Source organism: Mustela nigripes, chromosome 13, assembly GCF_022355385.1.
Source record: "Mustela nigripes isolate SB6536 chromosome 13, MUSNIG.SB6536, whole genome shotgun sequence".
NCBI lineage: Eukaryota > Metazoa > Chordata > Mammalia > Carnivora > Mustelidae > Mustela > Mustela nigripes.
The window spans coordinates 59,461,207-59,486,671 of record NC_081569.1 but is presented as its reverse complement, the minus strand read 5'-3'; the positions used below and the strand labels follow the sequence as shown (position 1 = coordinate 59,486,671).

At 43.3% G+C, this 25,465-nt stretch overlaps 1 long non-coding RNA gene across 1 annotated transcript in view; it reads right to left on the bottom strand.

The window, feature by feature from the left end:
- LOC131999635 (uncharacterized) overlaps positions 1 to 24,683 on the bottom strand; it is a 41,421-nt gene extending 16,738 nt beyond the window's left edge. Inside the window, exon 1 of the long non-coding RNA XR_009399081.1 lies at positions 24,604 to 24,683. This is a non-coding gene — a long non-coding RNA (uncharacterized LOC131999635). The remainder of the gene's footprint in view (positions 1 to 24,603) is intronic.
- Positions 24,684 to 25,465: the final 782 nt, after the last annotated feature.

Here is a 25,465-nt window from a genome sequence, read left to right as displayed (position 1 = left end):
CTGCTCAGCACCTGTGGCTGGGACAGCGTCCCAGGGATTTCCCCCCACCCCCTTGGGCAGTCTTGGAGCATCAGCACACGACGTGGTGTAAACTGGGGAATGTGAGTCAGACTGGCAATTGCTCCTGCCAGGCCTGACGCCCCTAGAATCCATCCCTTCTCTTTCCACTCATGCTCTGGGCCAGGCCTGCCTCAGCTTTGGGATCTGGAGGCTCACTGCGCTAAGACAGGCTATCTACTCTTTCATGCCCCTGCCTTTGCTCGCTGCACTCCCTTGGTCAAAAATTTCTTTCCTGGTGAATCCGTGTTCTGCTTCAAGACTCAGCTCTAGTGCTACCTTACATGTAGAGCTCTCCTCAGTCTACCCCAGGCTACTCTGTTTCCCTTAGAATTTGTTCTCACCACTCTCAGAGCAGTCGTACGTCTGTTTCCACATCTGCCTCCCCACGGGAGGGTGTGCTGGAATGGGCTGGATTGTACTGATCTGTGGAGCCCCAGAACTTGGCTCAGTGTTGCTCACTGAGTATTTGTGATTGCTGTTGGCCCTCCTCCAGAGTAGACCCACTGGTGTAAGGTGAGCCAGAGAAGGTCTCAGACTCCCTAGAAGCATGGCAATGAGTACTGGGTGGCATGGGTCATGCTGCCCCTTACTTGCTAGACCACAGCCCCGTCGTGACCCAGGTCTTACAGTGCCAGCCTGGTTGCAAGACAGGGTACTTCTCACCTCTGGTAAGACCACAGCTTTGGCCCACTGGCATCCCATGGGACAGAGAAGCAACACCTGGCTAGCATCTGGATCCTTGGGCAGATAAGTCCCATAGTTATTCCCTCGTCCTTTGGCTTTATTGACTCCCCTTGCTGCACTAGACAGAGCCCTGGAGAGTGGGCTCAGAGCAGGAAGAGAGGGCTGGAGGCATCCTTCCTGTCCTCCTCCCTCTCCCTCCTCCTGGCTGGCTGCAGCTGTGCTGTGTGATGGGGAACTGAGCACAGTCTTAATTACCGCTCAGCCCTGCTCATTAGTGCCTCTGGAAGGCAGAGAAGCCCCGAGTTAGGACGTCTCGATCAGAGTGGAGGCCAGGGCCCCAGCTTTCCTGGGTGGTTGCTAGTCCCATTTTTCAGGGGTTGGGTCTTTGTGACTGTGGATCCCTTTTTGGGCCTCCTGGAGCCGGAGAGAAGAGAAGGAAGGACAGGCCCCCTCAGGGGCTCTCGCTCATGTGTACGGAGCATCACAGGGACAACATATGGTGGAACATGTGAAACTCCAGTGCCATCAGAGAAAAATGAACAAATGATTAAATAAATCAAATGTGCTCAAATCCAGCACACTGATGACTTACCTGCCTTTGGAGGGACTTAAGCAAGGAGCCAGGTGCATTGTTCAATTTTTTTTTTTTTTTTGGCAGTGAAATGGAATAAAGAACTGTAAAGTGCTGAACACCGAACAAAAGAGAAGCTGAGTGAAGGAGAGGAGGGGTGGGTCCTGGAAATTATAAATGAAAAGGCCCCGTACAATATCTGGGAAAAGTCCTTTACAATGCCAACTTGTAAACACCCTAGAAGATGATATGAGATAATACATATGAAAGCACTTTTTGAACTGTAAAGGGCTTTGGAAATAGAAGGTATTATTAGGTAATATTTCTGCTCAGTGCAGACTATAGAACAGATGCTGTGGGGAGGCTGGAGATTTATAATGACTCATCACCCACAAGGCACTCACACAGTTTAGGCTGTTTCATTTAATTAGTCGTTGCCTCTCATATACACTACTGTGGAAGGCTTCGAAAGGGCCTCCCCGCCTCCACCTTCTCGCTAGTTCCATTCATTTTATATGCCACTGCCAGGTTAATTTTCCTGATGTGGAGCTCTCATCAGATACTTGCAATGATCCTCTCGCCCACTTCACAGAGCTTGGAGACCTCGGCTTCGCAGTCAAGATCCTCCATGCTCTGGTCCCACATGGCTCTCCCAACCTGATTTCCCTCCTTCCACCCTGAAGATGTAGACCCAGGGAGATCAAGTCCCTTTGCCAACACCACACAGACACAAAGTGGCAGATCCCCAGATCAAGCCATCAAACCCCGGACACCCGACTCCAAAACCAGCGCTCTTTCGAGCCCATCACCTTTTCCCTCGGAGGGATAAGATGCAATGAAGGTCTTTCCCACACAGAGCTTTTTCTCTTTGGAAAAAAATTCCCTCAGGACAAATTCCCAGGAGTGGGATTACCAGGTCAAAAGATATTACTATTTTTATGGTTGCATGAATTGACATATGCTCGGCCCAAGGGCTGAGCTCATTTATATTTTAGTCGGTGATAAATACACGCAACTTTCACCAGACCCTCCTGGCCACTGGGGGGTAACCTTTGAATAGACTGCTTCTTAAATAAGGTATTTCTTTGTTCTAGTTTGAGTTTCTTTGACTATCAAGGTGGAATATTTTCCATAACTCTATTTACTATGTGTACCTTATTATGTACAGATTATGTGTTCATATGTATGGCTCATATAATTATTAAAGTCTCCATATATCAGAAACTGCAACTCGATAAAAAGAAAAAGGAAAGGCAATCTTTAAGAGCAGGTATGGTTGGCTCTGTGAGATCAGTGCAGAGGTCCCGATCCGACAAAGTCATGTAAATAAGCTGTACCTTGAGTGAATCTGTAAAACAGAGTTGAGGTCAACTGATTTAAAATTCAGTCAGCAATTAAAGGGAGCACTTTGGAGAAGGCATTTCCTGACTGAGTCAATACTTTTCCTGACCCCTGTCATGTGTCATAACACTAACACCCACTACTTAATTTCCAAGTCACTTTGGTGAATACACATTTGTCCTGAAACAGCAATGTTTTATTTTTTTATGATGCATTAAAAATTGTTTCATTTTTGACAAGGTCATGTATACACACAATACAAAGGTCAAAAGATACAAAAGGATAGAGAGCGAAAACAACATCGCCTTCCTCCCCTGCCTTCTAATCGAGTTTCCCTCCCTGGGGACAGATGCTATTCCAAATTCCTTGTGTATCTTTCAGGGACATCCTATGCATATTTGAGCCTGTACATATATATTCTTAATGGAAATGATAACATCTGATATAGCATACAATATGGGCTGATCCGTACTTTTCTGTTTTGAGAACATACCCTATCAGTATACAGAAAGTTTAAGTACATTTTTAAAACTGGAATATTCAATGGATGTGCCCTACTTGAAGAAAACTCATTAAACAAAAATCTACATATATGAGGCAAAGTTTCAGGAGGTATTTGTTTTGCAACGAAGCCTCTATTTGTATAGAAATAAAAAACTGAGGGGACTGGGTGGTTCAGTTGGTTGAGCAACTGCCTTTGGCTCAGGTCATGATCCTGGAGTCCCAGGATGGAGTCCCGCATCAGGCTCCCAGCTCAGCAGGGAGTTTGCTTCTCCCTGTGACCCTCCCCCTTCTTATGCTCTCTGTCTCATTCACTCTCTCTCAAATAAATAAATAAAATCTTAAAAAAAAAGAAATTTAGGGGCACGTGGGTGGTTCAGTGGGTTAAGCCTCTGCCTTTGGCTCAGGTTGTGATCCCAGGGTCCTGGGATTGAGCCCCACATCGGGCTCTCTGCTCAGCGGGGACCCTATTTCCTCCTCTTTCTCTCTGCCTATCTGTGATCTCTCTCTGTCAAATAAATAAATAAAATCTTAAAAAAAATAAGAAATTTAACATTAAGCCAACTCCATATATTTCAGTTACGATTTATTTCATCAATATTATGTTAATGTATTTATACAGAAATAGTCTATGAAAAACAAAAGCTGTTTAGCTTAGAAATTATTTACTAAATTAATAATATTAAGATATAAAAATCAGTTGGTAATTGCTTAGGGTAGAGAGTAGGGGAAACTCACTGCACACGGATCTGAGGTAACAGAAATGTTCTGTACTTTGATTGGGATGGAATTAAAAGCGTGTATATATTTGTAAAAAAAAAAGAGAGAGAATAAGTTGATTCTATGTAATTCTTGTGTTTTTAAAAAAAATTTTATTTTATTTATTTGACAGAGTGAGAGACAGCGAGAGTGGGAACACAACTGGGGGAGTGGGAGAGGGAGGAGGAGACATACCCCTGAGCAGGGAGACCAACTTGGGGCTCGATCTTAGGACCCTGGGATCATGACCTGAGCTGAAGGCAAACGCTTAATGACTGAGCCACCCAGGTGCCCCTAATTCTTGTATTTTTAAAAAAAGATTTTATTTATTTATTTGAGAGACAGAGAGAGAGCACAAATGGGGGGAGGAGCAGAGGGAGAGGGACAAGGAGACTCGTGTTGAGGATGGAGCATGACACAGGGTTCAAATCCCACAACCCTGAGATCATGACGTGAGCGGACATCAAAAGTTGGATGCTTAACCTACTGAGCCACCAGGCGCCCCTGTGTAATTCTTGTATTTAAAAAAAACAAACAGACTCACAAATGTAATCATTCCAAATGTAACAATTCCACCTGTGCAGTTTTCAATCTGTTCAACAAACATCAACAGCTCCCAGCATAAAGGAAGGGCTCTCAGTGCTAGCTGACATGAGATGTGCAGTCCAGGGTTATCAAGACGTCTTGGTAGCGTCCAGCACACCAAGGCCCTGTGTCCTAACATGGCACAAGACTAGATTTCTGCCATGGATCGCATCAAAGGGTTGGGGTATGCTCTACAAATATCCCCAACTTTTTCTAATCACTGACCCTGGCAGGGGGCATCTATGGGTTTATTAAAAATTGTCCTGTGCTTTCAGCCTATGCCATCTTTATGGGTGTGAGTCTCATGTGTTTTCTACCTACGTGTAAAGCAGCTTTTATTGTTCGTGACGACCTTACTTTGGAGCAACTGAACTGGCACTCTTTGTGGGATGAGCCATTGTTCACTTATCTGTGTTTGGTATGAGCTTTTAAACTTTGATCTTCTCTCTCCTTGGGATTTATGTTCTCAGACTTAGAGACTTAGCTCTTCTAATGTCTGCTTTCTTTCTTTCTTTTTTTTTTTTTTAACACTATTTTATCTATTTATTCAACAGAGACACAGCGAGAGAGGAAACACAAGCAGGGAGAGTGGGAGAAGGAGAAGCAGACTACCACGGAGCAGAGAGTGCCGATGCAGGGCTCAGTCCGAAGGAGCCTAGGATCATGATTCAAGCCGAAGGCAGACACTTAACAACTGAGCCACGCAGGCGTCCCTAATGACTGCTTTCTAATTGTAGAGTTAGAATGTATCATACAAGGAAGTTGATTCCTTCATTTGTTCATTCATGTGGTTTTCACTTTCATTTCCTCCAAATCTTTGCTGGAATATTACGTCCTCAATGTGGCCTACCCCAATAACTCTAAACACTTGCTCTTCGTGTACCCGCTATTGTCATGGTCATGCTCCGTTTTCACCTATTATTTAGCACCTTTTTTTTCTTTTAAGATTTTGTTTTACTTCTTTGTCAGAGAGAACAAGTAGGGGAGCAGCAGACAGAGGCAGAAGCAGGCTCCCTACTGAGTAAGGAGCCCCATGTGGGACTTGATCCCAGGGCCCTGGTTCCTGACCTAAGCTAAAGGCAGATGCTTAACTGACTGCACCACCCAGGTGTCCCAGCTTAGCAACTTCTAACACAATATGTGCTTTTCTTATGTACTATGAATGTTCTTTTTTTTTTTTTTAAGATTACTTATTTATTTGACAGAGAGAGAGAGGTAGGGAGAGAGAGAGAGGGAGTACAAGCAGGGGTAGAGTGAAAGGGAGAAGCAGGCTTCCCACTGAGCAGAGAGCCCTATATGGGGCTCGATCCCAGGATCCTGGGATCATGACCTGAGCTGAAGGCAGACGCTTAACCGACTGAGCCACCTACGTGCCCCCTGTATGTTCTTTATTGTACATCTCCCTCCCCGGGAATGTAAGCTCCATTTTGTTTACTGAATCACTAATGTATGCAAGAATCTAGAACAGTGCTGGGTGCATAGTAGACCCTCTATAAATATAATATTTGTTGTAAGAATAAATGACGTAAGCTTCTGCCATGTATAAAACACACAGGGGCTAAGCATGTTGGATCTCCAAAGATGAATCTGCTGTGAGTCCTACCCTCAAAGGGCCCACAGTCTAGCCTCAGATTTGGGACATGGAATTTTTTTTAAAAGATTTTATTTATTCATTTGACAGAGAGAGAAAGATCACAAGCAGGCAGAGGCAGTCAGAGAGAGGGGTAAGTAGGCTCCCTGCTGAGCAGAGAGCCTGATGCGGGGCTCGATCCCAAGACCCTTGGATCATGACCTGAGCCGAAGGCAGGGGCTTTAACCCACTGAGCCACCCAGGCACCCCAGGACATGGAATTATTAACCACAATACAAGAAAGAAACTGCAGCACAGAAAAAGAGCCGTGAAGTTAGAGGAGGAGGAAGAGAAAGCTTTCAGTCATGGAAGAGCCTTGGGAAGGCATGAGCACAGCAGTTGGAGAGACTGCAATTGAATACTGAATTCTAGTGAATGAGGTCGGCTTGTTATAAGCTCCTTACCCATAAATGGGGAGTAAAAAGATTTATCTTAGTGTGATGGTGAGGGTCAAATAAGATAACCCCTGTACAGAGCCTGTGGAGGCTAGCACCTGGTGTCAAGTTCATGATGATCTAGGATCAATCCCCTGCTTCCTCTGGAGTGTCCCTCAATGGGAGAGCATAAACAATGACCTATAATGGAATTTTATAAGTCATTTAAATAATAGTGAGCAGGACTGTGTAACAGCACAGACAACAGTTGGTGACTGACACCAAGTGAAAAAAGACAGACTTCAAAACTGTCCATGATTACAACTGGGTAAAAATAATTCAAAATCTACACATAATCCATTCTTGGGCTTGGCGGGTGGGAATGAGAATTAACTTACCTAAATCTGCTCCTTTGATCTTTATAATTCCACTTTTTTGTCACCATTTAACTTTTTTTTTTTTTTTTTTAGATTTTTATTTATTTGTTATAGAGAGAGAGAGAGAGAGATACAGAGCACAAGCACAGGCAGACAGAGTGGCAGGCTAGAGGCAGAGGGAGAAGCAGGCTCCCCGCCGAGCAAGGAGCCCGATGTGGGACTCGATCCCAGGATGCTGGGATCATGACCTGAGCCGAAGGTAGCCGCTTAACCAACTGAGCCACCCAGGCGTCCCACCATTTAACTTTTTAAAAAAATATTTTATTTATATAACAGAGAGAGAGAGCACACAAGCAGGGAGAGCAGCAGGCCAAGGGAGAAGCCAGCTTCCTTCTGAGCAGGGAGCCCAATGTGGGACTTGATCCCAGGACCCTGGGATCACAACCTGAGCTGAAGGCAGACACCTAGCCAACTGAGCCACCCACGTGTTCCTGTCACCATTTAATTTTGATACCATTTCAAACTTACAGAAAAGCTGCATGATATGAGGAATTTCCAAAACCTTTTATCCTGATTCACCAATTATTTGCATTTGCATGTGTGCTTTCTCTCCCTCTGCATATATGTGTGTGTATGTGCATTTCTGAAGAATTAAGTCATTCTGGAGCACCTGGTTGGCTCAGTTGGTTAAGTATCTCATCTACCTTCAGCTCAGGTCATGATCCCAGGGTCCTGGGATCGAGCCCAAGATCAGCCTCTCTGCTCAGGGGGGAGCCAGCTTCTCCTTCTTCCTCTGCCTGCCACTCCCCCTGCTTGTGCTCTCTCTGCCAAATAAAGAAATAAAATAAAATCTAAAAAAAAAAAAAGAATACAGTCATTCTTTCACCTAATCACAGAATAGATTTCCTACTGTTTTTCAAATAAAAAGGCTGAGAGATGTTACCTTCCTGAGATCCTGGACCACACTCTCACTAGCTTAGGACATAAGACTCTTCTCTGAGATCTTTGGGCTTCTCACATCTGAAAACCTCAGCAAACTCTTGGGTCCATCATGCTGCCAGTGGGCAGAGCCCCCTTCCAGGCAAAGGGTGTGGTGTGTTGTGCCCCCCACTCCAGGTTGTGTGGGGGAGGGGCTGAGATGGCACCACCTAGATGGAACCTCCTGTTTGGGGACTAAAATCCTGAAGGTGTAGGGCCCCAGGGTTTTGGGGATGCCGGAAGCGTGTCCACTAGAGCTGAGCTTCCCCGGAAAACAAATGGGCTCTCAAGGGAAAGACACTTAGCTGGCCTGCTGGCTCCCCACTTGGGGCCTGCTGAAAATATTTCTTCAAACCCCTGAGAACTGAGGACCAGTCTACAAGTGCTGGAGCCAGAAGTAGTTCAACAAGTCTGTCCTTGGAATTCCTAGGCTTAAAGCCATGGTAATACAAGGAGTGCTAAGGGGCTGCTTTGTTTGGCGGAATGAATTCTCTGCTGAGGGCCTGGGGCAGGGACTGGAGCAGCAGCCTCAGTGCTGGGAGGATGGAAAGGGTTTCTCATTAGCTTGTGGACAGGGTCTGCACGCCTCGGCAGTTCATAAACTCCCCTGCTGTCACCAGGCTAGCAGTCCTCTCCACTCCTCTCGGTCCTTCTGAGTTACCCGACCTGGGGGTTCCTCTCTCATGCCCAAGGGCAAGTGCAGGTGGAACAGATGGCACACGTGAAGGTTCCTTCCTTCAGCACCATTCCAGACCTCACAACTGGTCTGGTTCTGGCCTGGAGACCCAGGTCTATACCCAAGCCCCGGGTTACCAGTGGCCTCGACCTTGCTGTTCTCTCCTTCACCGTCAGGTGTCTCTTCCTCCCTAGCTCTGTTACTTGTGACCTCTGTGATTTGGAGGAATTAGCCTCTCTAGGTGGGTCCCCTCATCTGTAAACAAGATAATGACATTGTCTTAGAGACTGTGGGTATAGAAGAACACAACTAATCGGAGCGAGTGTTAGCAATAGCTGGAGCTCACCCATGGGAACAGCTAGAACTTGAACTCTCTTTAATTTGTTCCCTAGAAGTGCCCTGTGCTGAGGGTGGTAAGATGCTTAGTCAGTATCAATGGCCGAGGCTGATTCCTATTGAAAAATTTATTGCCCAGAGTGCCTGGGTGGCTCAGTCAGTTAGGCATCTGCTTTCTGCTCAGGTCATGATCTCAGGGTCCTGGGATCAAGCCCCATGTGGGGCTCTCTGCTCAGCGGGGGGCCGGCTTCTCCTTTTCCCTCTGCCTGCCGCTGCCTACTTGCGCTCTCTTTCTCCGTCAAACCAATAAATACAACCTTAAATTTTTTTTTTTTTTAATAAAAGGCTATTGACCATTCTCACCTATCAGTTTGATAATATGACCTACAGACCACAGGGAGCAGAGTCCTCTCACACACTAGTGGTAGGAGAAAAAATGAAAACAAACTTGTTGTCTGGGAACAATAGTGAGAAATATTCAGCACATTCTCTTTAATTAAGCAGTTCTCGTCGGAGTCCATCAGAAATATTCACAAATGTGCACAAGGTCATATGACAAAAGTACTCATTGTAACACTATTTATAATAGAGATGTATATTGATGCAATCTGAATATCTAAAATTAGGGAACTAGAAAGTGTGGAGTTATGATGCAGCTGTGCTTGGGGTACCATGCAGCTGTAAAAATAATGACAGATCCCAAAGCAATCTACAGATTCAACGCAGTCCCTGTCAAAATTTCAATGGCATTTTTCATGGAAATAAAAAAATCCTGAAATTTGTAGGAACCACAAAAGACCCCAAATAGCCAAAGAAATCTTGAGAAAGAAGAACAGAGCTGGAAGAATCACACTCCCTGATTTTAAACTACATTACAAAGTGATAGTAATCAAAACAGTCTGGTATTGACATAAAAACAGACCCATAGATTAGTGTAACGGAATAGAGAGTCCACAGATAAACCCATGCACATACAGGCAATTAGTTTATGACAAAAGGAAGCAAGAATATGTAATGGGGAAAGCACAGTCTTTTCAATAAATGGTGTTGGGAAAACTGGACAGCAACATGCAGAGGAATGAACCTGGACCACTTTCTTACACTATACACAAAAATCAACTCAAAATAGATTAAAGACTTTAACATAAGATCTAAAATCATACAACTCCTGGAAGAAAACATAGGCAGTAAGCTCTTTGACATCAGTCTTGGCGATGATTTTTTGAATATGACCCTGAATGCAAAAGCAACAACAGCAAAAATAGACAAGAGCGACTACATCAAACTAAAAGGCTTCTGCAGAGCAGAGGAAACCATCCACAAAATGAAAAGGCAACCTACAGAGTGGGAGAAAATATTTGCAAATCATATATCTGATAAGGGGTTAATACCCAAAATAAAGAAAGAAATACAACTTACTAGCAAATAATAAACAATCTGATCATAAAATCAGCAGAGGAACTGAATCAACATTTTTCCAAAACAGACATACAAATGTCCAACAGGTACATGAAAAGTGAGCCCCCAACAGGTGCTTGCTATCACTAATCATCAGGGAAATGCAAATCAAAACCACAGTAAGATATCTTACACCTGTTAGAATGGCTGTCATTCAAAAGACAAGAGATAACAAGTGTGGGAGAGGATGTAGAGCAAAGGGAACCCTCTTGCACTGTTGCGGGGAATGCAAATGGGTGCAGCCACTATGGAAAACAGGACGGAGTTTCCTCAAAAAATTAAAAATAGAACTGCCATATGACCCAACAATTCCATTTCTGGGTATTTATATATCCAGAGGAAACAGAATCACTATCTCCAAAAGTTATCTGCACCATCTATACCCCCATTTTCCTTTTTTTTTTTTTTTTTTAAGATTTTTAAATTTGTCAGAGAGAGAGAGGAAGAGAGAGCGAGCACAGGCAGACAGAATGTCAGGCAGAGACAGAGGGAGAAGGAGCCCGATGTGGGACTCAATCCCAGGATGCTGGGATCATGACCTGAGCTGAAGGCAGCTGTTTAACCAACTGAGCCACCCAGGCATCCCCCATTTTCCTTTTTTTAAAAAGATTTATTTAGGGGGGCTCGGGTGGCTCAGTTGTTGGGCATCTGCCTTTGTCTCAGGTCATGATCCCAAAGTCCTGGGACTGAGACCCATGTCAGGCTGCCTGCACTGAAGGGAAGCCTTCTTCTCCTCCTCCCACTCCCTCTGCTTGTATTCCCTCTCTCGCTGTCTCTCTGTCAAATAAATAAATAAATAAATCTTTTAAAAAATAAAGATTTATTTATTTATGAGAGAGAGAGAGACAGAGTGAGTGAGTGTGGCGGGGAGGGCCAGAGGGGGAGAGAGACTGAAGCAGACTCCCCTTTGAGAGCGGACCCTGACTTGGGGTTTGATCTCACGACTTGAGCCAAAATTAAGTCAAACACTTAACTGACTGAGTCACCCAAGCACCCCCACACCACCATTTTCATTGCAATGTTATTTATAATAGCCAAGACAAAGAAACAACCTAAATGTCCATCAACAGGTGAACGGATAAAAAATGGTGATATTTATCTATACAGTGGAATATTATTCAGCCACAAAAAAGAAGGAAATCTTGTCATTTGCAACAACATGAATGGACCTTGAAGATATTACGCTAAGCAAAATAAGCCAGAAAGGAAGACAAAAACTGGATCATCTCACTTATATATGGGATCTAAAATAACAAACTCACAGAAATAGAAAACAGATTGGTGGTTGCCAGAGCCAGTGGGTAGGGAGTGAGGGAAATGGAGAAAGGGGGGTCAAAAGGCACAAACATCCAGTTATAACATAAATAAGTAAGGTACAGCATGGTGACTACAGTTAACAATACTGTGTTATTTATTTGAAAGTTGTTCAGAGAAGAAATCTTTAAAAGTTCTCATCACACACATAAAAAAGTTGTAACAATGTGAAGTGATGGGTGTTAACTAAACATGGTAATCATTTCACAATATATATATCTATATCTATATCAAATCATTACACTGTATACTTTAAACATAATACCATGTTATATATCAATTCTATATCAATAAAACTGGAAAAAATAGAATTCTAATCTGGCTCCTGCTTAAAATCCCACAATGACTTTCATGACTCTTGGCATGACCCCCAATGTCCTAGGTGCTCAGGGCCTATCTTCTTAAGCCCTGTCTCACCTCCCACATGTTGTCTCTCAAGCCCAACAAATTCCTTTTAGTATCAGCTATCACTAACACGTAGATCAAAAATAATTGTACCAATCTAATACTTTTTACAGATCCACTGTAGAAAGTAAAACTGAAAAATGTTTTAACCCATTGGGGAGGAAGATTCTATGACTTAAATTCATAACCCTGCTTTTGCCTACTTCCCTAGACTTAGGAAATCTTTTCATTGCATCCCACCCAATAATGGTGTTAGAAATAGTTGGAGGTACTGTGATCAATTCCATATTTATCAGAGCAGAAAATGCATTAAAGTGCTAACCGTGCTAAAGTTTTACAATGATGGAAAAAATAATGACAGATCATTATGTATTGACATGGAAAGATTTTATGCTTCTAAGCAAAAAACTACAAATTGCCAAATTATTTTTCAGTGATCTCAAAGTGCCCAGCATAGAGTAGGTCATCAAAGAATACTTACTGAATTGAAAGAATATGATCCCAGTCTGTTTAAAAGAAAAAAATATTATGACCTAACACACTCAGAAATAAGTCCTTATATTTCCATCTGCCTAAAAAACGTTGTTCTAGGGGCGGCTGGGTGGCTCAGTGGGTTAAAGCCTCTGCTGTTGGCTCAGGTCATGATCCCAGGGTGCTGGGATCGAGCCCCGCATCGGGCTCTCTGCTTAGCAGGGAGCCTCCTTCCCTTCCTCTCTCTCTGCCTGCCTCTCTGCCTACTTATGATCTCTGTCTGTCAAATAAATAAATAAAATCTTAAAAAAAAAAAAAAGTTGTTCTAAGGACAGGGCCACTGTCAACGGTGTTTATCCCTTGGTCTGGGAAGCTTTAACTTTCCTCGGCTCTGGTCTACACAGCCCCCGTGAGGGGAGCGGAGGTCGCAGTGGCCAGCCCGGGCATACACATCACACAGCTCACGGGAATCGTTGTTGCTGGAATCTTCCGTTCTGCTCTCTCGGTGGGAAAGAACAGGGAAGCCCAGCCACTCCCAACCACTGCTCAAAGTAACTTCAGGTGAAAAAAGCTCAGGACAAGACAATTATTTAGGATGCTGTTTTATTTATACCTAAGGAGAGACACCAGAGTATGAACCCCCAGGAGCCTGGGTCTTGGGTGGGCCAGACATTGTGGGTGGGTGGCTTTTAAGGTTTGGCGAACATATGCCCTAAGCAGGGGTCATGCTCCAGTAGCTGAATCTGGGTCTCAGGTCTCTATGCTCAAAGTTCAGGGAGAGACAAGGAGCAGGCAGGTCAGCCTGGATGACCATGTGAAATCCCAGTGGCACTAGGGTGAGGTCAGAGGAACATTTGGGTGTAGGTTAGAGGTCACTGGAGAGCAGGAGGGTTGGTTACAGGGGCCTGAAAAGGCGGGGCGGGCCTTTGGTGGTGGCTTTGAAATATTCAGGAGGAATTTGTCTAAATTTGGAGACATAAGGGAGTTGAGACTTGTAGAAGAAGGGTCACAGTTCATTTCCTATCTGCCAGGATGATGTTTGTCTTAGTCTGCTCAGGCTGCTTTCACAAATTACAACAGGCTGGGCAGCTTAAACAACAGGTATCTCTCCTAGGTTTGGAGGCTGGGCAGTCTAAGATCAGGTTGTCCATATGGCTGGGGTCTTGGTGAGGGTCCTAGTCCTGCCTTGTGAGTAGTTACCTTCTTGCCGTGTCCTCACCTGGTGGTGGTGGCTAGGGGAAGGTGAGCACATTCTGGTCTCTCTGTCTTCTCACAAAGACATGAATTTGACCATGAGGGTCCTCATCTTCATGACCTCATCCCAGCCCAATTGCCTGGCCAAGGCCCCACCTCCAAATACCATCCCATCATGGGATTAGGGCTTCCATACATGAATTTGAAGGGGCACACAAACAGCCAGTCCACAAGAAGGGTTGTGTGAGTGCAGGGCAGCTGTCCTGCCTGCTTACAAACTCCAGGCCAAAGCAAAAAGCATGCTGGGGCCACAGGTAAGGGTGAAGAGATAGAGGTCAACTCCAATTCCATCCGGGCACTCAGAGGCAAGGCAGAGCCTAAGGGTTTCCCTACCATGCTCCATGGGATCAAGGCCCTTCAGAAGGTGAGGCCTAGAGGTAACCATTAGCAAGGCAAGACCTTGGCAGGGGACAGCCAGAGGGACCTCTCAGGACTTTGGGTCAGGATTGTAAGGGGGCTGGAAATCTGGAAGCCTGGGGGGGGGGGTAGATCTCAGACTTAACAAGCCAAGACTTAACTTGTAAAGCCCATCAAAACTCTACTTGCGGGCACCTGGGTGGCTCAGTTGGTTAAGCAGCTGCCTTTGGCTCAGGTCATGATCCCAGCGTCCTGGGATGGAGTCCCACATGGGGCTCCTTACTCGGCAGGGAGCCTGCTTCTCCCTCTGCCTCTGCCTGCCATTCTGCCTGCCTGTGCTCGCTCTCTCTCCCTCTCTCTATCTGATAAATAAATAAGATATTTTTAAAAATTAAAGAAAAACCTCTACTTGCACATATGTTATTGCATTAGATTCTTAGAACAATACAGAGAGAGCCATTTACTAATTTATTGATTATAAATCCTTATGGTCTTTTTAAGTTTTTAATGAAAACCCATTTCTTTTTTTTTTTTTTTAAAGATTTTATTTATTTATCAGAGAGAGAGAGGGGGAGAGAGCGAGCACAGGCAGACAGAATGGCAGGCAGAGGCAGAGGGAGAAGCAGGCTCCCTGCTGAGCAAGGAGCCCGATGTGGGACTCGATCCCAGGACGCTGGGATCATGACCTGAGCCGAAGGCAGCTGCTTAACCAACTGAGCCACCCAGGCATCCCTGAAAACCCATTTCTAATATTCATTATGATAATCAGTAAAGTGCCTGAGACAGAGAAGTTACAGAGATGCCTGAAGCTCTTGTAATAGCCACCTCTTGAGTGTGGACTTATTTATTTTTTCTTTTAAAGATTTTATTTATTTATTTGACAGGCAGAGATCACAAGGAGGCAGAGAGGCAGGCAGAGGGGAGGAGGAAGCAGGCTCCCTGCTGAGCAGAGAGCCAGATGGGGGGCTCAATCCCAGGACCCTGGGATAATGATCTGAGCTAAAGGCAGAGGCTTTAACCCACTGAGCCACCAAGGCACCCCTGTTTCTTTAAATTATTAACTTATCTTTAATTTGTATTGACTGTGTTGCAATTTATTTACCTATTCTCCAGTCAACGGATATTGTGTTGTTTCTGATTTTTTTTTTAAGATTCTATTTATTTATTTGACAGAGAGACAGTGAGAGAAGGAACACAAGCAGGGGGAGTGGGATAGGGAGAAGTAGGCATCCTGCTAAGTGGGAGCCTGACGTGGGGCTTGATCCCAGGACCCTGGGATCAAGACCCAAGCTGAAGGCAGATGTTTAATGACTGAGTCACCCAGGTGCCCCTGGGTTGTTTCTGATTTTTGCTTATTACAAATAAAACTGCTATAAACAACATTCAAGCACAAATCTTTCTGTGGATATATATTTTCCTTTTTCTTGGGTAAATAGCACAGAGTGGAATTTCTGTTATGTTATGTATGCTGACTTTTTTTTTTTTTAAAGATTTTATTTATTTATTTGACAGAGAGAGATCACAAGTAGGCAGAGAGGCAGGCAGAGAGAGAGGAGGAAGCAGGCTCCCTGCTGAGCAGAGAGCCCGATGCGGGACTCGATCCCAGGACCCTGAGATCATGACCTGAGCCGAAGGCAGCGGCTTAACCCACTGAGCCACCCAGGCGCCCATGTATGCTGACTTTATAAAGAACTACAGATCTGGGGAGGCTGGCTGGCTCAGTCGGAGGAACACGAGATTCTTGATCTCCAAGTTGTGAGTTCGAGCCCCCTGCTGAGTGTAGAGATTACTTAAAATCTTTAAAAAAAATTTTTTTTAACATTTTATTTACTTGAAAGAGAAAGCAAAGAGAGAGAGGGAGAGAAAGAGCACAAGCAGGGGAAAGGGGCAGAGGAAGAGGGAGAAGCAGATTCCTTGCTGACAGGAAACCTGACATGGGACTCGATTCCACAAGCCCAGGACCTTGACCTGAGCTGAAGGCAGACATTTAACTAACTGAGCCACCTAGGCACCCCTACTTAAAATCTTTTTAGGAAGGAAGGCAGGCAGGCAGGCTAATCTGTTCTCCAAAGCAGTTGTGCCATTTAATACTACTACCAGCAGTGAAAGAGAGTTTATTTGCTTCATATCTTCACCAGTACCTGTTATTGTCAGTCTTTGAAGTTTTAGCCATGCTGGTGGGTGTGTATCTTATCATGGTCTTTTTTTTTTTTTTTTTTTAAGATTTTATTTATTTATTTGACAGAGAGAGTGAGAGAGCACAAGCCAGGGGAACAGCAGAGGGAGAGGGAGAAGCAGGCTCCCCATTAAGCAGGAAGACCAATGTGGGGCTCAATCCCAGGACCCCAGGTTTACGACCTGAGCTGAAGGCAGATGCTTAACCATCTGAGCCATGCAGGTGCTCCTATCACTGTCTATCATATTAATTTGCATGTTTGCTAATGGCTAATGATATTGGGCATATCTACATTTGTTTACTAGCCATTTTTATTTATCTTCTTTTTTAAAGATTTCATTTATTTCTTTGCAAGAGAGAGCGAAAAATAGAGCTTGCATGAGCCGGGGAGGGGGGGACAAGGGAGGGGCAGAAGGAGAGGGACATGCAGATTCCCTGCTGAGTGGGGGACCCAACATGGGTGACCCTAAAAGCCTGGGATTATGACCTGAGATAAAGTCAGATGCTTAACTGATTGAGCCACCCAGGTATCCCTATATATCTTCTTTAATGAAGTATCTGTTCAAATCTTGTCTTTTTTTTTTTTAATTTTTATTTATTTATCAGAGAGAGAAGGTGCGCACACACAAGCAAGCAGAGTGGCAGGCAGAGGCAGAGAGAGAAAAAGGCTCCCCGCTGAGCAAGTAGCCTGATGTGGGACTCAATCCCAGGACCCTGGGATCAGGACCTGAGCTGAAGGCAGCGGCTTAACCCACTGAGCCACCCAGGCATCCCCTTTTGTCTATTTTTAAAAAAGATTTTATTTATTTGACAGAGATCACAAGTAGGTGGAGAGGCAGGCAGAGAGAAAGGGGGAAGCAGGCTCCCCGCTGAGGCCAGGACTCTGAGATCATGACCCAAACCGAAGGTGAGGCTTAACCCACTGAGCCACCCAGGTGGCTTCTTTTGTCTATTTGTATACTATATTTAAAAAAATTCACCCAGTAATTTTTTACTGAAGTGATTGAAGTAATCATGGCTGTTTCCTTTTTTTACAAGTAAGGAAAGTAAGTTCCGAGGAGAAGCCTTACCCAAGCTTTCTTAAAGAAGAAAACCAGCATTTGTGGTAGCAATCCCAAGTTCTTCTTCCCAACTGTTCTGCACAGGGAGGGTCTGATATCCTCAAGCTATGCCAAGTGACACCCATATACTTAGGAGGCTTTACTCAAGGTACCTAAATATTTGAAACTGATCTAGAACCAACTGATATTTTAGCTTCCTGCCTAGTAAAAATAAAATAAAAATCAGACATTCACTTAATTAATAGATGACACCCTATGTTCATGGATGAAAAGACTTAATATGGTTAAGATGCCAATGCTCCTCAAATCAATCTATAGATTCAACATAACCAACATCAAAATCCCAGCTGAATTTTTTTAATAGAAATTGAAAGGCTGATTCTGAGATTCATATGGAAATTCTGGGGTCCCAGTGTTGCCAAAACAATCTTGAAAAATAACAAAGTTGGAGGACTCATGCTTTATGATTTCAAAACCTACTATAAAATTCATAGTAATCAAGACAGAGTGGTGCTGGTATAAGGATAGACATCGAGTAATAGATAGAATTAAGAATCCAGAAGTAGGGGCACTTGGGTAGCTCAGTGGGTTAAAGCCTCTGCCTTCGGCTCAGGTCATGATCCCAGGATCTTGGGATTGAGCCCCTCATCAGGCTCTCTGCTCAGCAGGGAGCCTGCTTCCCCCCCCCCCCTCTTACTGCCTCTCTGCCTACTTGTGTTCTCTGTCAAATAAATAAATAAAATCTTAAAAAAAAAAAAAAGAATCCAGAAGTAAACCTTTACATTTATAATCAGTTGATTTTCAGCAAGGGTGCCAAGACAACTCACTAAGGAAAGAACAACCTTTTCAACAAATGTCACTGGGACAACTGGGTTACAAAGGATGAAGTGGACTCCCACCTCACACCTTAAACACTATATATTTCTTGTAAGAAATACAGGAAGAAATCTCTGACCTTGTTGTGGACAAAACACAGAAGAACAGAAGAACAGAAGAACACAGAAGATAAACTGAACTTCATCAAAATTAAAAACTTTTGCACTTTGGGATCCTGGAGTCCTGGGTTGGAGCCCTGCATCGGGCTCCCTGCTCAGTGGGGAGTCTGCTTCTCCAGCTCCTTCTATTGCTCTACTCCATCTCTCTGTTAAATAAATAAATAAAATCTAAAAAAAAAAAAAAAAAAAGCCTAATACTTAAAAAAAGAAAAACAGCACTATCAGGAAAGTAAAAAGACAGTCTAGAGAATGAGATAAAATCATTGTATATCAGAAGTCTGATAAGTGGCTTGTATCTAATATATATAAAGAACTCTTACATTCCAGTATTAAAATGACAAATAATCCAACTAAAGAATAAGCTAAGGATCTGAACAGGCGTTTCACCAAAGATATGCAAATGGCCCCTAGCCATCACAGAAATGCAAATCAAACCACAATGAAATACCACTTCACCCTAGTAGAATGACTATGAACAAAAAGACAGATAACAACAAGTGCTTGGCTTAATAGCCAAAAGGTGTAAACAACCCAAATATTCATCAATTAACAGTCAAGTAAAATTTCATACTATGGAATATTATTTGGCAATAAAAAGGACTTAATTACTGGTTATGTGACTACATGGATGAATCTTTTTTTTTTTTAAAAGAACTTTATTTATTTATTTGACAGAGAGAGAGAGAGCACAAGTAAGGGAAGCAGCAAAGGGAGAGGGAGAAGTAGACTCCCCATTGAGTAAGGAGCCTGATGCAGGGATTGATCCCAGGACCCAGAGATCATGACCTGAGCCAAAGGCAGATACTTAACTGACTGAGCCACCAAGGTGCCCCAACATGGATGAATCTTGAAAACATGTCAAGTCAGTCACTAAAGAACATATGTTATATGATTCCATTTATATGAAATGTCTGGAGCAGGTAAAATTATAGAGACAGCAGATTAGCGCTTGCTGAGATCTTGGGGAGGGAATGTGGGGGAAATGGGGACTGAGTGCTAATGGAGACAGCAGTATAATGAGTGCTAAAATTGATTGTGATGGTTGCAGAACTCCGTGAAGGTACTAAAAACATTCATTTTTATACTTTAAGCCACTAGATGAATTATAAAAAAACATTGTGCAAATGTCCACTTTTATAAATTATTAGACACTTTCTTAATTGGGAAACAATTTTATAAATACAGCTACATTACTGTTTTGTAGATAAAGCACTTTTTTTTTTTAGAAGCCCACAGAGCACAACACAAAAGGATACCATTATTCAATACACTTCATATTGGTTAAGTTATTTGCTGAAATTATATCTCTATGGTGCATTGATCCTGCTTCAAAGGAAAGTATAGCAAGAATTTCCAATATGATGATGAACAATGTGTGGACTGAAAAGCAGAAGAAAATACCGATAGAATTGGATATGAAGTAAATATTATGTTTTCTTCAACGTTCTATCCATATTGTTTTGAAATAAAAGAACATGTTCTAAATATTAACACACACTCACATGAACAAGAAAAGTGACACAATCCGTAAAACATGCAGAATACATCCTTAACACATTCCCGATCTCTCTCTCTCTCAATCTGGCGGCTCTGCCACATCCAGAAACAACTAGACAACTGTTTGCGGTGGAAGGCTTCTCCGCCCAGTATCCCCAAGGAAAGGAACGTTTCCCACCTGCCATCTTCAGGGCTGGCACTGTTTGCACACCTAACCTAGGTTCAGAGAGGGTAGGAGCCCCTGTATACACCAGGCTGTCTTCCCCCACCCCCCAGGGAGTGCTTCTGTGTTTTCATGGTAAGAGGGGAATGGAGGTGGGGGGTGGCAGAAGACACTTTGTGGGCCCCCCTTTCCCAGGACCCCTCAGCGAGCAGCACTGCCACCTTGTGGCCGGGGACGGTACCACATCTGGTTGAGGCCCTGAGGACCCCCAGTAGGGCTCGGTCATACTAGGCAGAAGAAAACATTCCGGTAATTCAGTAACGTTCTTTCAAACATCATTTTTATTGTCCTTTCTTAATATAGAAGTAACTCATGCTCGCTCAATAAATTTTAGAAAGTTGAAATAAGAGAAAATAAAAACTGTCAGCCCAACCAGGAAAGATAACAAAGGTTGGGCACTTGGATGTATATTTTCCTAGTCTTTTTTTTTTTTTTAAACAAAAGTAGGATTAGACAGTACATACTATTTTTTCCATAAGCTAATATACTGTGCCAGTATCCTTCCACTTGTTAAACATTGTTCTGCAATTTTTTTTTTAATTAAGGAAAAATAATGGGCTCCTATACACAAGTCATCCAGCCTCAACAATTGTCAGCACCTGGTTGATCTCACAACATTTTCAATGCCCATGCCATATTCCTTTCTTTAGGTGGTTGGGCCATAGTTTATTTAACCAGCAATAAAGAGTTGCGCATTTAAATTATATGCAATTTCTTCACTAACGTATTGTTACACTGGGATGACTGAATCTGTTGCTGAATCTTTACAGAAGTGCATGGTTATTTTCTTGGATAAATACTCAAGTTAAAACTGATATGAACTTTGTAGGATGTCTCATATACTTTCCAGTTAGGCTGAATTAGGAGCCTTTTGAAATATAAAAAAAATGGAGAAACTTCTCCACATGTAACAGTGAGGAAAAACTAGTAGAGAAAACTTACAATAATAAAAAAATACTGTAAATTCAGCAACACTTCATTTTTTTTTTTAAGACTTATTTTGTTTTAGAGAGAAAGCATGAGCGGGGCAAGGGGCAGAGGGAGAGGGAAACAAGCAGACTCCCTACTGGGTGTGGAACCCTATGCAGTGCTCAATCCCAGAAGCCTGAGATCATGACCTGAGCCGAAATCAAGAGTCAGATGCTCAACCCAATGAGCCACCTGGGCACACCATAAATTCAGGAACAGTTTAAAGGGAGTTTTATTTTTATTAATCACAATTACAACTATATATTTTTCCTTCCAATCTTTGATTTTCAAAAATCCAATATCACAGAGAAGTTTAAAAGAATAGTACTATGAGGGTGCCTGGGTGGCTCAGTGGGTTAAAGCCTCTGCCTTCGGCTCAGGTCATGATCTCAGGGTTCTAGGATCAAGTCCCAGATCGAGTCCCGCATCAAGCTCTCTGCTCAGCAGAGAGCTTGCTTCCCCCCCTCCCCCGCCCCCTTCCTGCCTCTCTGCCTACTTGTGATCTCTGTCTGTCAAAATAAAAAAAATAGTACTATGAGCATCCCTACTCTCTCTCAAACTTTAACAATTTTGAACATTTTGCAACTTTGCTCTTTCTCTCTCTCTCTCTCTCTCTCTATATATATATATATGCATGAGTTTCTGCTGAACCTTTTTTTAAGGTTTCACTTATTTATTTTAAAGATTTTATTTATTCATTTGAGGGAGAGAGACAGAGGACGAACTGTGGGTGGAGAGAAAGCATGAGCTGGGGAGAGGCAGAGGGAGAAGCAGAAGCAGAACCTCCTCCCCCTCCCACTGAGCAGGAAGACCTCTGTAAAGTTTTATCCCAGGACCAGGAGGTCACATGATCTGAGCTGAAGGCAGACACTTAACCATCTGAGCCACCCAGGTGCCCCTTTAAGTTTTATTTATTTAAGGGGCACCTGGGTGGCTCAGTTGGTTAAGCGATTGCCTTTGGCTCAGGTCATGATCCTGGAGTCCCCAGATCGAGTCCCACATCAGGCTCCCTGCTCTGCAGGGAGTCAGCTTCTCCCACTGACTTCTCTCCTCTCATGCTCTCTCTTTCTCAAATAAATAAATAAAATCGTTTAAAAAATACTTCTTTAAGTTTTATTTATTTAAGCAATCTCTACACCCAACGCGGGGTCTGAACTCACAACACTGAGATCAAGAGTTGCATGTTCTTCCAACTGAGCCATCCGGTGTCCCTTGCTGAACCTTTTGAAAGTAAACTGCAATCATCATGCCCCTTTACCCTTAAACACATTAGCATACATCTCCTAAAATAAAGGTATTCCCTTACATAACTATAAAACCAACAATAATTCCATAGTATCATCTAATATTAGTCTATATGAAGATTTCCCCAATTGTCCCTAATTACAGTATTTTTTTAAAAAAATCAGGTACGATCCAAGCTCATGAATTGTTGCATTGTTTAATCCAGATTAGTCTCTTCTTTCTTTTTCCAAGACATTGTCCTTTTGAAGATTGCGGGCCAGCTTTCTTTTTTTTTTTAAGGTTTTATTTATTTTTTTATGAGACAAAGAGAGAGAAAGAGCACAAGCAGGTGGAGCAGTAGACAGAGTGCAAGGGAGAAGGAGGCTCCCCACTGAGCAGAGAGCCCAATGTGGGACTTGATCCCACGACCCAGGGACCACGACCTAAGGAAGACACTTAACCAACTGAGCCACCCAGGCGCCCCAGGCCAGCTTTCTTACAGAATGTTCCACATTCTGGATGTAGTGATTACTTCCTCATTGTGTTGTTCAGCCTGTTCCTCTGTCCCCTGTGTTTTCAGCAAATCTGAAGTTAGGTTCAGAGACCTTCTATAAAAGAGGTGTGCCATACTTGATCATATTATTTATTGGTCCTGCTTGTAAACCATTCTTTCCTCTGAGGTACATGGCCTATATAGTACTCAAGTATTTGTTAGATAAAGAATTTGCTTGCATCCTTGTGCAGTGATTTTTAAGAGCCAGTGTATGGATCACTGTTGATTTCTTGTTTTGTTTGTTTTTAATATTTTTAAAAATTTATTTATTTGACAGAGAGAGAGAGACAGACAGAAAAAGAGCATAAGCAGGGGGAGCAGCAGAGGGAGAGGGAGAAGCAGGCTTTCCCCTGAGCAGGAAGCCCGACATAGGGCTTGATCCCAGGACCTGAGCTGAAGGCAGATGCTTAATTAACTGAGCCACACAGGTGCCCCGATCACTGCCAATTTGAAGATATTTTCAACAGACATGAGCAAACGAGGAAAACAGGGACTATGGAATGAGTTTTCCAAAAAGCCAATTTTATTTCATTTCAAAGACTTGTTAATTCACCTGACAAATTACTTACCAATTCCAAAGGGAAAAATAGTAATTTAACAGTGGAGAAACACAGTCACCACCATTCTCACCAAGTGATCAAAATTAACATTTCTCAAAATAGGACAAACCAATGTCATGTGCCTCTTGATGTGATATACTGAGAAAGGACACATCACTTCTGTGGTATTCTTGGCAAAAATGCACTGCCTGAATAAGATCATGAGGAAACATCAGTCAAACTCCAACTGAGGGATATTCTACATAATAACTGGCCTGTACTTAAAATTTTAAAAAGTCAATGTCATAAAAGACAAAGAAAAACTGAGGAATTGTTCCAGATTGAAGGAGACTAAAAAGACATGACAGCTAAATGCAGTATGTGATCCTAGACAGGATCCTGGACCAGAGAAAACAATAGCTTTTAGGAGGCGGAGGAGGAGGAGAAGGAAGAAGAGAAAGAAGGGGGAGGGGGAGAGGAATGGAGAAGTAGAGAAGAGGGAAGAGGAGGAAAGGAGGGAGCAGGGGAGGAGGAGGAGGGAGCTGCTGCAGCAGGGGGAGGGGGACATTATTGGGACACCTGACAAAATCTGAAGAAGGTACATAGATTCAATAATAGTACTGTATCAAAGATATTAAATTTCCTGATTTTGACAATAGTACTGTAGTGTTTCAGGTTAAGAGAAGCCATATGTGGGCGCCTGGGTGGCTCAGTGGGTTAAAGCTTCTACTTTTGGCTTAGGTCATGATCCCAGGGTCCCGAAATGGAGCCCCACATTGGGCTCTCTGCTTAGCAGGGAGCCTGCTTCCTCCTCTCTCTGCCTGCCTCTCTGCCTACTTGTGATCTCTGTCAAAAAAAAAAAAGAGATGCCATATGTGCAACTTACTTTTAAATAGTTTAGGTAATAAATTTATTTGTATAGAGACTACTTTCTCTCTCTCTCTCTCTCTCTCTCTCTGTGTGTGTGTGTGTGTGTGTGTGTGTGTGTGTGTAGAGAGAGAGACAGAGAGAGAATAAACCAAATACGGCAAAATGTTAGTACTTTGGAAATATGAGGGAAGGGCATATAGGAGTTCATTGTACTATTCCTGCAATGTTTTTATGTTTGCAAACATTTCAAAACAAAAGCTTTTTAAAAAGCAAAATCTGTTTGTAATTTATCACTGTCATTCCCATATTATTAGAATTAAATTTCGTTTATAAATGAAATGATGTTGATAGTAGATGGTACTTACTGTCAGTGAGCTTCTTGGCAAAGTCAAAAGTTAGCCAGCCCCTGGTGGGACTCTACTCCAGTCCTTTTTCCCAGTGCAAAAAATCTGGAAATAGGAGAGGCACTGTTTTAGTGTGTTTTCCTGAAAGGATGGACTCCTGTCTTCATCCAGAGACAGGACAGTGTGTCCTTACTATTAGGCCAAGAACAGCTTTGTGGTGGCCTTATGGGGCATGAAGGACCTGCATCCCCATATCTTCTTGGGCACCCATCTATATAGCATACAACGTGAGTGCCCCTGGAAAGGGGAGTCCCCCCCTCTCTTGGCATGTGACTGGCTGAGGTGTCCTGGGGTGCACCAGAGCTGATCATAGGGACGGAGTTGACATCTCTGTCTCTTTCTGGAGATAGCAATCACAGAGTGAGAAAATCATGGCAAGTGATAAAAGTGGGCTCTTAATTAAGCCCCTGGCTACATGGGGCTTGAGTCTTGATGGCAGGGTTGGGATTTAGATAAGCCAGGGGAAAGGGTGATGATCTTCCTTTCTGGGGGTCCCTTAATACACTCAGTAGGTGCTCAGAAAGTGGCAATATTGTCATCATAAACTCCAGAAAATAGGAGCAGCCAAAACTCTGAAGATTTGACCAGCTCTTGCTTCCTATATCAGTTTTTGGTGGGAATATTTAGCTGACCAAATAGAACCCGGGGTGTGCCAGACTGAAGAATGAGGCAAGCTCCCCTCCTTCTCCGTTATCCCAGGAGAGCCTTGGAGGATGCAGGGTGCACAGAAGCAGGCGAGATTAAGAAATGGAGCTCCATCCCTTTGGGCAGAAAAAGCAGGAACTTGAATCTGCTCTGTGAACCCTAGGAGGGCTGCTGGACA